The sequence below is a fragment of the Leuresthes tenuis genome, unplaced genomic scaffold, assembly GCF_036924035.1.
Source record: "Leuresthes tenuis unplaced genomic scaffold, fLeuTen1.0.hap1 SCAF_18, whole genome shotgun sequence".
Classification (NCBI taxonomy): domain Eukaryota; kingdom Metazoa; phylum Chordata; class Actinopteri; order Atheriniformes; family Atherinopsidae; genus Leuresthes; species Leuresthes tenuis.
In genome coordinates this window covers 26,682,577-26,693,270 of record NW_027325372.1, presented here as the reverse complement: position 1 = coordinate 26,693,270, position 10,694 = coordinate 26,682,577, and the positions used below count along the sequence as shown (strand labels likewise).

General features: G+C 42.2%; 3 non-coding genes across 3 annotated transcripts; 1 reads left to right on the top strand and 2 right to left on the bottom strand.

The window, feature by feature from the left end:
- Nucleotides 1–5,161: 5,161 nt before the first annotated feature.
- Nucleotides 5,162–5,275, top strand: LOC140276314 (U5 spliceosomal RNA). Its single transcript, XR_011908919.1, has one exon. It is a non-coding gene; the product is annotated as a U5 spliceosomal RNA (small nuclear RNA).
- Nucleotides 5,276–8,505: 3,230 nt separating this feature from the next.
- Nucleotides 8,506–8,689, bottom strand: LOC140276089 (U2 spliceosomal RNA). Its single transcript, XR_011908775.1, has one exon. It is a non-coding gene; the product is annotated as a U2 spliceosomal RNA (small nuclear RNA).
- Nucleotides 8,690–9,001: 312 nt separating this feature from the next.
- LOC140276418 (U5 spliceosomal RNA) lies at nucleotides 9,002–9,115 on the bottom strand. The gene has a single exon (XR_011909014.1). It is a non-coding gene; the product is annotated as a U5 spliceosomal RNA (small nuclear RNA).
- Between the last annotated feature and the right edge of the window lie 1,579 nt (nucleotides 9,116–10,694).

Here is a 10,694-nt window from a genome sequence, read left to right as displayed (position 1 = left end):
TGTAGTCGGACATTCACACCCACTTGCATCCGAAGACCTCCGCCCCAAATTTTGTTGATATTTAGTCGGACATTCGCACCTTACCCGCTTTTGGCAAACTATGGCCTTTTTGCAGCCAAACACCTCTGATCTCGCTTTTGATGATGTAAGGTTGGGAATTCAGACCTTGCTTCACCTGCTTTTCACCAAATATAGTCGGACATTCACACCTTCTTGCAGCCGAACACTTCCGCTCCACCTTTTAGTGTTCTATCACACCTTTTTTTCACCGCATTTTATACATTATGGTTGGAAATTTTCAACCACTCTCATCCGAAGACCTCTCCTCCCGCTTTTGTTAATATATTTGAACTTTAGTCGGACATTCAAACCTTCTTGCAGCTGAACACCTCCGCTCCCTGTTTTGATCATATATGGTCTGGCAATACTACCTTTTCTTACCCGTTTGTGAGTAATTATGGCTGGACATTCACACCTACTTGCAGCCAAACACAACCTCTCTCGCTTTTGATGATGTATGGACCGGCATTCTTACCTTTTCTAACACATTTTTCAGCAATTATGGTCGGAGATTCACACCTAGTCACAGCCGAACAACTCCGCTCCCGCATTTGATGGTGTATAGTCGGGCATTCTCACCCTTTCTCATCAGCTTTTTGCAAATTATGATCTGACATTCACACCTACTTGCAGTCGAACAGCTCTGCTCCCGCTTTTGATTATGTATGGTTGGATATTCGAACCTTTTCTTAACTGCTTTTTACAAACTTTGATTGGACGTTCACACCTTCTTGTAGCCGAACACATGCACTCCTGCTTTTGATGATGTATGGTTGGGCATTCGCACCTTTTTTTTACCCATTTTTCTGGTATTATGGGTGGACATTCACACCTTCTTGCAGCTGAACACCTCCTCTCCCACTTATGATCATGTGTGGTTTGATTTTCAGAAATTTTCTTTCATGTTTTCTAGCAATTATTGATGGACATTTAGACCTTCTTGCAGTTGAACACCACCTCTCCCGATTTTGATTATGTATGGACCGGCATTTTTACCTTTTCTAACACATTTTTCAGCAATTATGGTTGGAGATTCACACCTACTCACAGCCGAACAACTCCGCTCCCGCATTTGATGGTGTATAGTCGGGCATTCTCACCCTTTCTCATCAGCTTTTTGCAAATTATGATCTGACATTCACACCTACTTGCAGTCGAACAGCTCTGCTCCCGCTTTTGATTATGTATGGTTGGATATTCTAACCTTTTCTTAACTGCTTTTTACAAACTTTGGTTGGACGTTCACACCTTCTTGTAGCCGAACACATGCACTCCTGCTTTTGATGATGTATGGTTGGGCATTCGCACCTTTTTTTTACCCATTTTTCAGGTATTATGGGTGGACATTCACACCTTCTTGCAGCTGAACACCTCCTCTCCCACTTATGATCATGTGTGGTTTGATTTTCGAAAATTTTCTTTCATGTTTTCTAGCAATTATTGATGGACATTTAGACCTTCTTGCAGCTGAACACCACCTCTCCCGATTTTGATGATGTATGGACCGGCATTTTTACCTTTTCTAACACATTTTTCAGCAATTATGGTTGGAGATTCACACCTACTCACAGCCGAACAACTCCGCTACCGCATCTGATGGTGTATAGTCGGGCATTCTCACCCTTTCTCATCAGCTTTTTGCAAATTATGATCTGACATTCACACCTACTTCCAGTCGAACAGCTCTGCTCCCGCTTTTGATTATGTTTGGTTAGATATTCGAACCTTTTCTTAACTGCTTTTTACAAACTTTGGTCGGACGTTCACAATATCTTGCAGCCGAACACCTCCGCTTCCGCTTTTGATGGTGTATATTCGGGCATACGAACCTTTTCTTACCCGCTTTTTACAAACCAAGGTCGGACTTTCACACCTTCTCTTAGCTGAACAACTCCGCTCCCTCTTTTGATTGTGTACAGTCGGGTAATTTAACCTTTTCTTACCCGCTTTTTACCATCTATGGTCGGACATTCACACCGTCTTACAGCGGAACACCTCCGCTCCCTCTTTTGATGATGTATGGTTAGGCATTCGCACCTTTTCTTACCCATTTTTCAGTAATTATGGGTAGACATTCACACCTTCTTGCAGCTGAACACCTCCTCTCCCGCTTATGATCATGTGCAGTTTGATATTCGAAAATTTTCTTTCATGTTTTCTAGCAATTTTTGATGGACATTCAGACCGTCTTGCAGCTGAACACCTCCGCTCCCACTTTTGATGGTGTATAGTCGGGCATTCGAGCCTTTTCTTCCCCGGTTTTTACCAATTATGGTTGGACATTCAGACCTTCTTGCAGCCGAAAACCTCCACTCCCTCTTTTGATCATACATTGTCGGGCATTCGCAACTTTTCTTACCCGCTTTTTACAAACCATGGTCGGACTTTCACACCTTTTAGTAGCCGAACAACTCCGCTCCCGCTATTGATTGTGTACAGTCGGGTATTTTAACCTTTTCTTACCCGCTTTTTACCAACTATGGTTGGACATTCACACCTTCTTACAGCAGAACACCTCCGCTCCCTGTTTTGATTATGTATGGTTTGACATTCGCACCTTCTCTCACCCGCCTTTTACTATGGTCGGCCATTCACAGCTTCCTCTCCACCATACTTGTATGGTTGGATATTCACACCCACTTGCATCCGAAGACCTCCGCCCCCACTTTTGTTGATATTTAGTCGGTCATTCGCACCTTACCCGCTTTTGGCAAACTATGGCCTTCTTGCAGCCAAACACCTCTGATCTCGCTTTTGATGATGTAAGGTTGGGCATTCAGACCTTGCTTCACCTGCTTTTCACCAAATATAGTCGGACATTCACACCTTCTTGCAGCCGAACACTTCCGCTTTTAGTGTTCTATGAGGCATTCACATATTTTTTTTCACCGTATTTTATAGATTATGGTTGGAAATTCTCACCCACTCTCATCCGAAGACCTCTCCTCCCGCTTTTGTTAATATATAGTCGGGCATTCGAACCTTTTCTTACCCGCTTTTTACAAATTATGGTCGAACATTCACACCTACTTGCAGCTGAATACTTCCGCTCCACCTTTTAGGTATGTATGGTTGGCATTTGCACCTCTTTTTATACTGATTGCTGAAGATTAAGTTGTTCTTTCTCAAACTACAAATTTTTTTTAATTGTTGTTAATTGAAGTGGATAAATAAGGAGGACAAACAGTTTTAAGTCAGGCTGATAGAAGGAATTCATTTTATAGCAAAATCTGTATTTCGTCATATGTCGAGAGATGCTTATTGCTGAAGAAGTTCTTTCTCATTCTACAAAGTACAACGTTGTTTATCGTTGAAACTTGATTAGACATGAATAAATATGAAGGACAAAGCAGTCTGAACTTGGTTTGAGTTAATGAATTCGTTTTATAGGAGAATCCGAATTCGTGCATAACTCATAAAATAGACCTTATTTTCGGATCCCTGAAGAATGAGTCTGGTTCTTTCTCATAATACAAAGTTTGTTGTTTATTGTTGAAACTTCATCAGAAGTGAAGAAATAAATGAATGCCTATCAACAAATGTGGGATCTAAACTCTAGTGCTTCCTCTAAAATAATTTCCTTTCTCAATTTAGAAATGTGTGTGTGTAAGTCACAACACCCGTGACACCAAAATGGCTTTCTTTTCTCTACACTCTGCACTATGAGCACACACACCAAATCAGAAAGGCTTTTTTCTCTCTTTTCTACATTATGGACTGTGGGGACACAAAACCGCTCTCTCTCTTTTTTTTTTTTTATCGTGTGCCAGGGCGTTGTCTCACGTATTAGATTATGCTTAAGATACGAATGGGTTTATCAGTCACATCAGAATCCATACATACTGGTCCTCCCGTAATAAAATGGTCGGATCTTATCAAACACACTTTGTTTCTTGTGACAATCAAGTCAGCGAAACAGCGTATACACGTCAAGACACTGAATCAAGTTTGCCACAAGAACTCATAAGTTTGGCAGTATTGCTCTGCCGTCAGCAATCATACACCCATTTTATTTTCGTGAGACATGTGCAAGCACCTGTTCATCTACTGTTCTATCACTATGAATTAGTGATCTATTATCAATAAGGATACTTCTACAACTACTATCAAAGTATGTCCGGACTTCTTATGTTGTCAGTTGCTATATATGAATAAGTGGGTAGCTACTGACAAGCATTAAGCATGTCACACAGCCCAAACATATAACATTTCAGGACACACCACACAGTTAACAACCACAGTGAAGCGTGTCAAAGCCCAAACATGTAACATTCAACAGGACACTTACACAACACATTCAAATCAAACAGTCAGACAACATACAAGAACATATACCCCAGCCGGCATTGCTCCCTGCCTATTTTCGTACAGCACACTATGTGTGCGCACACCTTTATTCACAAACTCTTCAACTTATACTCTTTTACCGAAGCTGCTACAGCTCGATTGGCCGAATACCCTTTGATCCTATTTCGGTGAATTTGACATCTGCCTTACATATAACAGATTAGCGGTTTAGCAGTTTTAATTTAGTTTGAGTGAAGGAATTCATTTTATAGCAAAATCCGAAATCGTGAAGCACTCATGAAAGTAAGCTTATTCTCGGATTCCTGAAACTTTAGATTTGCTCTTTCTTTTACTGCAAAGTACAACGTTGTTTTTTTTGTTTAAATCTTTCTAGACATGGTAAATATTAAGGACAAAGCAGTTTTCACATAGTTTGAGTGAAGGAATTCATTTTATAGATAAAATCCCAAGAGTCTGCTGAGAAAAGAGAGTGAATGCGAAGTAGACTTTAACACGGCTATGGGAGCGAGCCGAGTGTGGGCTAACCGGGAGAATTGCTTGAAAGAAACGCGACACCGAATGAGCGATCAGAACAAAGCCTCAATACGGGATTCTCGTGGTGTTTTTGTTGCTGCCTTGTCTTTTGCACAGAGTAAAAGACAAGGCAGCCATCGAATAGGGCCCGATTGTTCCTAGTTGGTCAGCCGAGGAGCAGGGGGGGGGGGGGCAAGCGTCTCAACCAAGCAAAGCTCACCATGGGGAAGGTGGCTATGCCAACTAGCCTGATGCCCTGCTCCCGCAGTGACGGATAATCGTACTCTGGTTTCTCTTCATAACGTACAAGTCTTTCGCCTTTTACTAAAGATTTCTGTGGAGAGCAGCACTAATGAGTTGTTTCTATTTTTGGCAGGCTTTACCTTTGCAGGTGAAGCCCTTTCTGTCTGTGCAAAAGAAATCTTCTTACTGTGCAGAGTGACTTCTCTGAGTAGAGTCGCCTTACTTGTTGCGACTGTGCCGATGTTCGAAGCTGGAGTGCAAAGTTGTTGCTTGAATGGTGCTTGCTGGAGCGTGCGGGAGTGCAAAGTTATACCATTTAAAAGGGCTGAAGAGTGCTCAGTGCAGCGGGTGGGCGACACTCTGGCCACCTTGAAAACCGAGGTTACATCCACTACCAGGGGCAGCCCAAGTTCTGCCGCAAGTGTGGTGAGCATGGGCACCTGGTTGAGGCTTGTACCAAGGTGTTATGTGGGAAGAGCAGAGAAATTGGGCAAACTTTTGGAGAGTGTCCAAATGGCAAGAAATGTAATCTCTGTGGAGAATTAAATCACCTCTTCAGAGATTGCCCTAAATCTTTTGCCAACAAATTAAAGACGGTAAAGCCACAGTCAAGCCAACAAAGAGAAGGACCAAAGGTGGCAGTTGGTGAACAAAGTGAAGAGGTTGACCCAATAAATTCAAACTTCCCGCCAAAAGCTTGGATTGGAAGTGAGGAGCAAAAAGGGGAGGGGCCTGTAGAGGCCTCACCACTCAGTGTTGAAGTCTGTGAGAATTCACAGGCAGAGGGTGGAGCTACGCTAAATGAGGAGGAAGAGCAGACAGGTGAGTCTAGTAAAGATACTCACCTCCCCGAAGGTCAACAGCCGAAGAGGACGGCATCTGAGCCTCTGATTCCCCAGTGGTATCAGAGAAGAGGGGAAGGGTTAGGTCCCTTTCAGACAGTTCTTCAGTGGAAGAACCTAGAGTCTTCCCCTCCGACTCACCAAATGAGGTCTCCTTTTTAACTTCAGCTCTGCAATCAACCCCCAGGGACTCAAAGTTAAATGCAACATTGCGTCAGAGGCCAACACCGAGAGTCCGAAAAGGAAATATAGATCACCCTACTCACTTTTCACCTAAAGAAATGAAGGAAGAGCTAGTTTCCCAAGAAATAACCTGTGTGTAATTTGTTTTGATAACTTAGAAAAACGAAAATGACATACCTACTTTCCTTTATGCTTTTAATGGTTCTCACCTTCTCAACACTAAATGTGAGAAGTGTGAAATCAAAGACAAGAGCCCAGAGTATTTTATCCTTCTTAGACTCCATAAAATCAGATGTGTTTTTAATACAAGAATGTGGACTACCTTTTTTAAAAAACCATAGACAATGGGAGGAAACGTGGCCCCATTTATCGATATGGAGTGGCTCAAATCAAAATAAAAATGATGGTGTGGTCATTCTAATTAAAAATCTGCATGTTCTGGTGAAAGGTAGCACAGTGGTGAGAGACGGACGGGCACTTTTAGCACACTTGAATTTTATGGGGCAAGACTTTAACCTCTTAAATATTTATGGTTTCAATGGAAAAAATTAAAGGTATGACCTTTTAGAAGATATACAGCTTTACATGCTAGGGCAAGTACCTTTAGTTGTAGGAGGGGATTTTAACTGTATCTTGAGCAGGAAAGATAGAAAAAGAGCAGGGGTAGATTTTAAAGTGGATAAGACTTCGATTTTACTTCAGGGCATATGCAGGGATTTTAAGCTTACTGACTGTTTTAAAACCATGCATCCCAGAGAGGAGGGCTTCACCTAGTTTAGTCATGATGGCACCAGAGCCTCTCGCATTGATTATTTCTTTACTAGAGATTGCCCACCCACTGATGTTAGAATAACCCCTGTTTTCATTTCAGACCACCTTATGCTCTCCTGCACCCTTTCACCCCCTTCTGGTGTGACGGTAGGAAGTGGTCTGTGGAAACTCAACTGTTCCCTGTTGGAGGATGAAATCATAGTCAGTCAGTACAGGGAATGTTATAAAGAGTGGCAGACCCTTCAAGACCTCTACGAAACACATGCACAATGGTGGGAAATGGTGAAGGAAACGACCCAGACTTTTTTTAAACAGCAAGGTAAACGTAAAAAAAGGAAAGAGAATAGATGTATGATGGGACTACATAAACGCTTACAGAGCTACTTTAAACTAAATCAGTGTGGCATAGACTTTAAAGAAGAAATCAAAGATGTCAAAAAGGAAATGTCAGTTTTAGCAGAAATAAAGAGTAAAGGATTTTTTGTAAGAAGCAGGGAGCAGGAAAAAGAAAGAAAGTTATAAATAAAAAGGAGTGTATTCAAAATCTAAAAAGAGAAGATGGGTTTTTAACAAAATCCACACAAGAGATGATTGAAACTGTACATACCTTTTATAGTAACATGTACAAAGAGAAACCAGTGCACTTGGAAACATCGGCAGAAATCTTAAAATTCGTTGACAAAACCGTAAAAGAGAATGCACACTTGACACAGAATTTTACTGCTTTAGAGTTAAAAAAATGCCTAACAGGTTTTAAGAGAAGTCGAGCTCCGGGTTTAGACGGGCTTCCTGCAGAATTCTATCTGACCTATTGGGACCTTTTATCATCAGACATTTTAGATGTTTTTAAAGATTTTGAAAAACTCGACCGACTGCCTGACAGTTTTAGAGTGGGAATAGTGACTCTACTTTATAAAAAAAATTATAAGACTGACCTAAAGAATTGGAGGCCCATCACACTTTTAAACTTTGACTGTAAACTTTTTAGCAAGGTTTTAGCGACACGGATGTCCTCTGTTTTAGAGGAGGTAATTCACCCAGACCAAGCTTGTGCCATCTCAGGGAGACAACTCACCGACAGCCTCGTACTGATTCGAGACATCATTGATTACGCTAGAGACAGAAACACCCGGCTTGTCATCTTAAATTTAGACTTTGAAAAAGCATTTGATCGGGTCTCGCATCAATATCTCTTTCAGGTGTTGCAGCCATCGAAAAGGGCCCGATTGTTCCTACTTGGTGAGCTTTGCTTGGTTGAGACGCTTGCCCCCCCCCCCCTGCTCCTCGGCTGACCAAGTAGAAACAATCTATTCGATGGCTGCCTTGTATTTTACTCTGTGCAAAAGACAAGGCAGCCACAAACACCACGGGAACACCGTCTTGAGGCTTTGTTCTGACCACTCATTCGGTGTCGCGTTTCTTTCAAGCAATTCTCCCGGTTAGCCCGCACTCGGCTCGCTCCCAGAGCCGTGTTAAAGTCCACTTCGCATTCACTCTCTTTTCTCAGCAGATTAAAAGAAAGTTTCATCTTGGGCTCCCTGAAACTTCCATCCTGCACCGCTGTTTGCTTTTTCACAAGAGCAGAGGAGAGCGCACCGTTCCCAGCGGCACTGCAGTACCGGGTCGAGGCTTGGAGTGAACGGAGCAAGCTTCTTTTTCAACTCCTATTCTTAAAAATCCATTTTATATGTTGTCCTCGTATAGAGGACATATTAAACTGATAAGAACAGATACTACACTTGATCTTAGCCAAAAGGCCGAGAAGCGATAACTGTCCACTGTTTCAGGTCCGAGGGCCCTTGCTGGCACAATGCGCACTTGTAGCAGTGTTCTTTTTATGGCCATAGGTGGCCAGAGTGTCACGTTGCACCTCCGCCCACCCGCTGCACTGAGCACTCACTCTTCAGCCCTTTTAAATGGTATAACTTTGCACTCCCGCATGCTCCAGCAAGCACCATTCAAGCAACAACTTTGCACTCCAGCTTCGAACATCGGCACAGTCGCAACAAGTAAGGCGACTCTACTCAGAGAAGTCACTCTGCAAAGTAGCAAGATTTCTTTTGCACAGACAGAAAGGGCTTCACCCGCAAAGGTAAAGCCTGACAATAATAGAAACAACTCATTAGTGCTGCTCTCCACGGAAGTCTTTAGTAAAAGGCGAAAGACTTGTATGTTATGAAGAGAAACCAGAGTACGATTATCCGTCACTGCGGGAGCAGGGCATCAGGCTAGTTGGTATAGCCACCTTCCCCATGGTGAGCTTTGCTTGGTTGAGACGCTTGCCCCCCCCCCCCTTGCTCCTCGGCTGACCAAGTAGGAACAATCGGGCCCTATTCGATGGCTGCCTTGTCTTTTACTCTATGCAAAAGACAAGGCAGCAACAAAAACACCACGAGAATCCCGTATTGAGGCTTTGTTCTGACCGCTCATTCTGTGTCGCGTTTCTTTCAAGCAATTCTCCCGGTTAGCCGACACTCGGCTCGCTCCCATAGCCGTGTTAAAGTCTACTTCGCATTCACTCTCTTTTCTCTGCAGACTCTTGGGATTTTATCTATAAAATGAATTCCTTCACTCAAACTATGTTAAAACTGCTTTGTCGTTCATATTTACCATGTCTAGAAAGATTTAAACAAAAAAAACAACGTTGTACTTTGCAGTAAAAGAAAGAGCAAATCTAAAGTTTCAGGAATCCGAGAATAAGCTTACTTTCATGAGTGCTTCACGATTTCGGATTTTGCTATAAAATGAATTCCTTCACTCAAACTAAATTAAAACTGCTAAACCGCTAATCTGTTACATGTAAGGCAGATGTCAAATTCACCGAAATAGGATCTAAGGGTATTCGGCCAATCGAGCTGTAGCAGCTTCGGTAAAAGAGTATAAGTTGAAGAGTTTGTGAATAAAGGTGTGCGCACACATAGTGAGCTGTAGGAAAATAGGCAGGGAGCAATGCCGGCTGGGGTATATGTTCTTGTATGTTGTCTGACTGTTTGATTTGAATGTGTTGTGTAAGTGTCCTGTTGAATGTTTGGGCTTTGACACTTCACTGTGGTTGTTAACTGTGTGGTGTGTCCTGAAATGTTATATGTTTGGGCTGTGTGACATGCTTAATGCTTGTCAGTAGCTACCCACTTATTCATATATAGCAACTGACAACATAAGAAGTCCGGACATACTTTGATAGTAGTTGTAGAAGTATCCTTATTGATAATAGATCACTAATTCATAGTGATAGAACAGTAGATGAACAGGTGCTTGCACATGTCTCACGAAAATAAAATGGGTGTATGATTGCTGACGGCAGAGCAATACTGCCAAACTTATGAGTTCTTGTGGCAAACTTGATTCAGTGTCTTGACGTGTATACGCTGTTTCGCTGACTTGATTGTCACAAGAAACAAAGTGTGTTTGATAAGATCCGACCATTTTATTACGGGAGGACCAGTATGTATGGATTCTGATGTGATTGATAAACCCATTCGTATCTTAAGCATAATCTAATACGTGAGACAACGCCCTGGCACACAATCAAAAAAAAAGAGAGAGAGCGGTTTTGTGTCCCCACAGTCCATAATGTAGAAAAGAGAGAAAAAAGCCTTTCTGATTTGGTGTGTGTGCTCATAGTGCAGAGTGTAGAGAAAAGAGAAAAAAGAAAGCCGTTTTGGTGTCACGGGTGTTGTGACTTACACACACACATTTCTGAATTGAGAAAATAAATTATTTTAGAGGAAGCAGTAGAGTTTAGATCCCACATTTGTTGATAGGCATTCATTT